The sequence below is a fragment of the Beta vulgaris genome, chromosome 6 (assembly GCF_026745355.1).
Source record: "Beta vulgaris subsp. vulgaris cultivar EL10 chromosome 6, EL10.2, whole genome shotgun sequence".
Lineage (NCBI taxonomy): Eukaryota > Viridiplantae > Streptophyta > Magnoliopsida > Caryophyllales > Amaranthaceae > Beta > Beta vulgaris.
In genome coordinates, this window is record NC_079207.1 from 50,818,883 (window position 1) to 50,825,138 (window position 6,256).

Genomic DNA, 6,256 nt, shown 5'->3' on the forward strand with positions numbered 1-6,256 from the left:
TCCCTCCTAACCCCCCTCCCGATGGGGGCGATGGTGGGCACTATTAGGCGCTTTTCATGACCCCCCTCCCTCTCCCTCCTTTTGCAACTCCGAGCGCGGAGTTTCGCTCAAGCTTGGGGGCCTTGCGATTTATGGCTAACTTTGTTCATAACTTGATTTCTATATCTTTGGGAGTTTTGGGTCATTGGTGGCTAGCGATTTAGGGGTTTGTTTGGTTTTCGATGTCACTCGGTGATTGATCCTGTCTGTTGGTTTTGACTTCCCCACCCCTGTTGACTTCTCTTTTGTTGACCCTTGAGTTTTGAAGATGACCTAACCACAAAAGACATAGTATATTTTATTTGTTGTTGCAAGGTAATTCATGCTCGAGCTAAGAGAATACTTGATTGAAGATTAAAGCGGAGAATTAATCAAGATCGAAGTAAAGATGTTCGAGAGATGAAGAATCAAGCTTGGAAGGAAGATTAGAATACATTAGGGTATTTATTAATTTTCTTGTTAAGGTTGAGTAAAAGCTTAATTAAGTTCTTGGTGAATTCTCAAAGGAACTTGGTTCTGTTCCCATGAAAGGAACAGACCTGGCACTATAGGAACAAGGCTAAGGAACAAGACTTAAAGATTAGGGAACAAGACTTAAAACTAATTTAGGAACTCCTAAGTGACTCTAATATTGTGCGCCTAAGTGAAATCTGTGCCCAATATAGTTGTTAGAGTTTTTAGGGATATTTTGACTAAGATCTACTATTTTAGGAATTTAGTTTAAGTTTGTTAGGAAAAGATTTTTAAAAAAATTTCTGATTTTAAATTAGCTGATTTTCAAATATTATCTTTTTAAAGTTTATCTTTTATCTTTTATATTTTATTTAAAAGATTTAGTTTTCGAAAATTTAATATTTCCGGTTTTTAAATGTTTCGGATTTTTTAAATATAAAACTGTTATTTCCGGTTTTATAAAAAAGATTTTGAAAAAGATATTTTTCCTAAAAACTAGCTAAAGTATTTTATTTATTTATTTCCTAAAAACTAGATTGCACGCCTAAAACCTACAGCTACACGTTTTATGTAGTTAGTGGATTTAGTGGCTTAGTTAATTATCCTCCAAGTATTTATTTAATTAAATAAGTTTAATTAATCTCCAAGTTTGTGAAAACCACGTAATGTGTTACTGCTTCTATGAAGTGAAGTAGTGGATTAGTGGATGCTTTACATGACATGGAATAATTAATTTAATTTAATTAATTAATTAAACATCATGGACATGTGATAATGGTGTAATTAGTGGAGAACATGTCTTGTCTTAATTGTCTATAAATAGGCACCTAATTCATTTGAGCAAATCGTGTCTGACTTTTATTAGTCTCACCAAATGTGTGTCTGACTTAGTTAATTTGTCTTAAGTTATCTAAAGTGTCAGTGCCTTTTCCTTAAGAGAATTCATACTTACATTAATCGAGTTTATTACTCTTCCATTATTTTATAAAGTGTATTTTTGAGAAAAGGGTTTGAGTGAACTCTTGTAAGTGTGAGAAAGCTTTGAGTGAAGCAAGAGAAAGAGAAAGAGAAAGAGAAAGGAACTTCGAGTGAAGTTTGAGAGAAACGTCAGTTGTGGGAACTGTCGTTGGGAACTTGAGTTGAGTGACTTAAGTTGAGAATCGAGAGAAAAGTAATAGGTTGTAATCAGAGTTTTTTGGCCTATTATAGTGGAAAGTTGTTTAAAATCCTTGTAGTCGAGTTGTTTCTTCCTACTAGGCCTAGGAAGTTTTTCCTCGCTAAATCTCTCGTGTTCCCATTGTTTGTTCCCAAGTTTACTTTTCATTCCGCAAAAAGTATAGCTTATTCTCTCACTATAATTCACCCCCCCCTCTTATAGTGCTCATATTATACAACATCTTTCACCTGTACAGCAAAAAAAAACAAAAAAAAAAACATTTTCCTCTTTTATTCTTTTCCTTTTCTTTTCTTTTTCTTTTTATTTTTCTGCATTTAGGATAGCTTGGTTGCTTGCATGATTTATGGCTAACTTTGTTCATAACTTGATTGGAAGACCTTCCCTACATTAGACTTGATGATTTTAGAAGCCCTGTTGTGATTTTAACCGTATCTTGAGAACGATAACTTTTGGTAGAGTCTCTTTGAAATTAGGCGAGTTGGATGAATGGATTGCTTTGCCCCTTGTGCGACGAATCCCTAAGGAGGGCCAAGAACCTCGTAAGACTCACTCACAACCCTCACCATTGATCGTCCAACATGTGACTTGCATTTAGCTCCCCAAGATTGCATAAGACCGAGGCTTTAGAAGAATGATTTAGGGCGTTTCTTTTGCTAGTAATAGGAGCTACAAAACCAAAAGCTTGAATACCGACATAATATCCGCTTCTCAACCCATCTGAGCCTTTCTATCTTATTTTTGCTTAACCCTCATAATAAGTCATGGCCAAACTTTCCCCAAAGTGGAGTGCATATCTAGTTTGTGTCGAGTTGAATTATTTTGATTTTGAGTCTTGGTTGAAAGCGATTTAATATGCAAGTATGATTGCAAAAGCTAAAGAAAATCGCGAGAGAAAAGGCAAAAGAAATAAAAAAAAGGGAAGCTCTTTGTGTTTCATTTGAATTTCATTTAAAATTAAAGAAAAAAAAAGAAGAGCAAATTTATGAGAAAAGTGGCAAACATTCAAAAAGTGAACGAGTTCAAAAACGTGACAAAGTCAAACTGAAAATCAAGGTTATGTGGGAGAATTTGAATTGAGATTGGTGTTAGGACTAGCTTGGGGTAATATTTTCCCCTAGTTGCACTCCGCTTACCCTTTTTCACCATATTCCTAAATTATAATCCACACCCGTAACCTAGCCCCGTTACAATCTTAACAAAGTCCCTTTTGACTTCTAGATTGGACTTGGTCGATTTAGTAGTGGCGGGCGAGATTTTGTGCAAGTCATGATGACGGTCATCAAAATGTGGTAGAGGCGAGCAATTATGGTTGAGCATCCCTAGGGAGGAGTCAAGCTTGGGACTTGGAAGTGGAGAAGAGTGAGAAATCACTCTTGGAAACCTTCTTTCAAAAAGACTCGGTTGATCGGTGGATTGAGCCCTTAGAGTCACTCTTGTGCTTCCTACTCATCTTCCACTAGTAGAATAATGTAACAGCCCGTGATTTATTAACCAGCTTAATTAGAAATAAGTGCAACGGAAGCCCTGGTTAACAAAACTCGGACCATTACCATGACATCATCTAATGGAAATTGGATGATATCGCGAGAAACAACGAACTTATATAGAGAAACACTTTTATACAACCAAACTGATAATATACAACCCTTATTCCTTATACTTACTAATTTACATACATAGCATTGACCAACTTAGTCGGATTACAGAAACTAGCTCTAAAAGGACATCTCACGAGCGTAAAGCTAAGAGTTTGAGATCAAAAGCTACACTTTAACATAACTACAGAGCATGCAACACTGCATATATATACAAGTCATCACTTGAGACAGCAAAAGCAGAGACACAATCATAACGTCTTTAGAAACCTGCATCATCAGGAACTACTGCTCCCCACCAGGAACAGGTTCCAAGAACAAGCGTCAGCCAAAAAGCTGAGTACTAAGTTTACTACCATGTAAAACATACTTTAGTGGAACTTGCTTTCGAAATAATCCATGATTCACTAGATAATCACAAGCTACCATGAGTCAATCAATGCATAAAATAGAATTAAGATTATTATATAAAACATAGTTCCTTGGAGAAAGAGAACGCGACGGAGAGGACAAAGCCTACATCTCCGACTGTGGGAGTCGTCACCCAACCTTTTCGTTTTCCATGGCCATTACCGCGACTAGTCCGGAGTTCATATTTCCAATTCCAATCACTTATCATATTCAAGTTTCGCATTACTTGAATTCGCCCGATTATCGTTCCATAGAGCTATGGGCAGGTTTCCCTATGGAACCCCCAAGGTTCCCAGTCCATGGGGCACAGTTCATTACCTCATTGGTCGACTAAATGAGGCTACTTTCTCCATATAAATCATTCCCTATTATGAATCATACAAACTTATACATGTGTATACATTAATCCAATAAGAGAATCTACAATCAATACATATGACCGTTCTATTGCTAGCTTCGATTATATGCTTTGAGCCACTATTAAACGACTAATACCAACAAAATATGACTAAAGTACCTAAGGACAGCATGTTATACATAATATAATGAACTTAATACACACATATTATCACTCAAAAGTTCAGCATAATTTCATACTAGCTTTTTCTACGGAAACGACTATAAATCAGGGCATTAGTCTTCATAGTATTTATAAACCTTTGATTAGCACAACTAAATTACTTCATGGACACTAAATTAATATTTTACAGTAGCTAAACAGTAGGTTAAATAACATAAATAGCATATTTACATTGATATTAAGCTTAACCATTACAAACACTTACCATAATGACATATATACAACATATTTAGCAATTACAATTAAGAATGAGTAATCATAACTTTAAAGCAACTATATATGCACTCAATATAACTTTAAAAAGATTATATACATGCTGGTTCCACATAGAAATTAGTTCACAATTCACATCATACACATAATCATTCTAACAACTCAAAGAAGGAAGGTTATAGGATAATCAAGCTTAGTACCTTAGAAATCCTAGCTTAAACCTTGATTAAAGCTCCTTAACTAGTCCAACTACTGGTGTATCTTGAAATACTATCAAAATAAGACATTATGGTATAAGGAAATAAGATTAAAGCTAAACTAATCTAAGAGAAAACTCAAACAGAAGCTGACAGGTTTTCCAGCAGCATACCTGACTTCTTAGGGGCTTTAACACCAACTTCTAATGGCTCTAAAGCACGAACAAAGGCCTTAGGTTCTGGGTATTCAAGTGTAGAACAATAATATGTAAGAAAACCTAGCTTAAAGGAAGAGAAAATTGAAGAAAAACTGAAGAGACTCACCTAGGGGCAGGGACGCAGGTTCTGGCGAGATGGAGAGAGTGTGTGTGTGCTTCTGGGCAGCTGTGTTTTAAGTTTTTATCAAGCAAAGCATGAGGTGGGAGTGAAGTACAGCATGTTGGCGTCCTATTCATGCCTTGGTTTTGGTTAGATTGACACGAAAAAGGGGTTATTGCAGCTTACTAAGCTAACTGCTGCATCAGCTGCTCCAAAAGAGTTTAATTGGAAACCCTCATGGATAGGAAACCTATTAATGGTTTCTAATTGCTGGATTTCATTCCTAATTAACATACTAAGGTAAGTAGACGTGGCCCATTTGGTTTAGACTTGAAATTCAGTAGAGAAGGCTTCACAAATAGGACTTTGATGCTACCCGATAAAAGTTTCAGCTCTATTTATGTAGATTCTATTACTATGGCTCTTATAGGTTTAGTAGCATATCTAAGGGTCCTTAAACCTTATTAACAAGTTAATAAGAATACATAAAACACATATACATTCTTGTTACACACATAAACAAGTCATTCAAGTATTTAAAACTTCATTAAACCACATCATAAGCTCTTAATGAGCTCAATCAAGACCATAAAAAGTACCTAGACTTATTACCACATACCACTAATTAAGTTTTAGGGTCTAACAACTTAAAAAGAATATTGGAGCTATTACAAATAATGATGATTTGCGTCTCCCTAAGTGCGTCGCAACGGAAACGACGCAAAAAGTGAATTTGTGTCGCATGGGAGCTAGAGTGCAATGCAAAATAACTGCTCACAAGCACCAGATACGAGCCATATGTGTCGGATCCAGATGAAGTGCGACGCATATCGCTCATGTGCGTCGGATCCCGAGGCCCATCCAACGCACGTCGTTGACAACTATCTGCGTCGCACGTCGTTGAGGTTCGTTGCAAATTTTGAATTTGCGTCGGACCGCAAGCCCATGCGACGCACATCAGTTAGGCCGCCCTAACAAGTATCCATCTCACCCTCTCCCTCTTAACCTAAAACTTCAACTCCCCATCTCCCTCTTAACCTAAAACTCCCTCTTAACCGCCGCGCTTCCTCTATCCCTCTTTCTCCTTCTCTCTCTCTCCCTCTCTCTCTTTCACTCGTCGAAATTCATCATCCGTCTTCCTCTCTCCCTCTTTCTCTCTTTCACTCGTTGAAATTCAACATCGAAATTCATCGTTGTTATGGCCGCAACCGAAAATCATCTCAGGCAACTCGAAATTCATGTCAGGCAACTTGAAATTCATCTCAGGCAACTC

At 36.8% G+C, this 6,256-nt stretch overlaps 1 long non-coding RNA gene across 1 annotated transcript; it reads right to left on the reverse strand.

Annotated features, from left to right (window-relative positions):
• Positions 1-3,207: 3,207 nt before the first annotated feature.
• LOC125498212 (uncharacterized) lies at positions 3,208-5,071 on the reverse strand. The gene is made up of 4 exons (XR_007275027.2): positions 4,990-5,071; positions 4,839-4,904; positions 4,669-4,738; positions 3,208-3,552 (listed from the first exon to the last, which is right to left on the reverse strand). It is a non-coding gene; the product is annotated as an uncharacterized LOC125498212 (long non-coding RNA).
• Between the last annotated feature and the right edge of the window lie 1,185 nt (positions 5,072-6,256).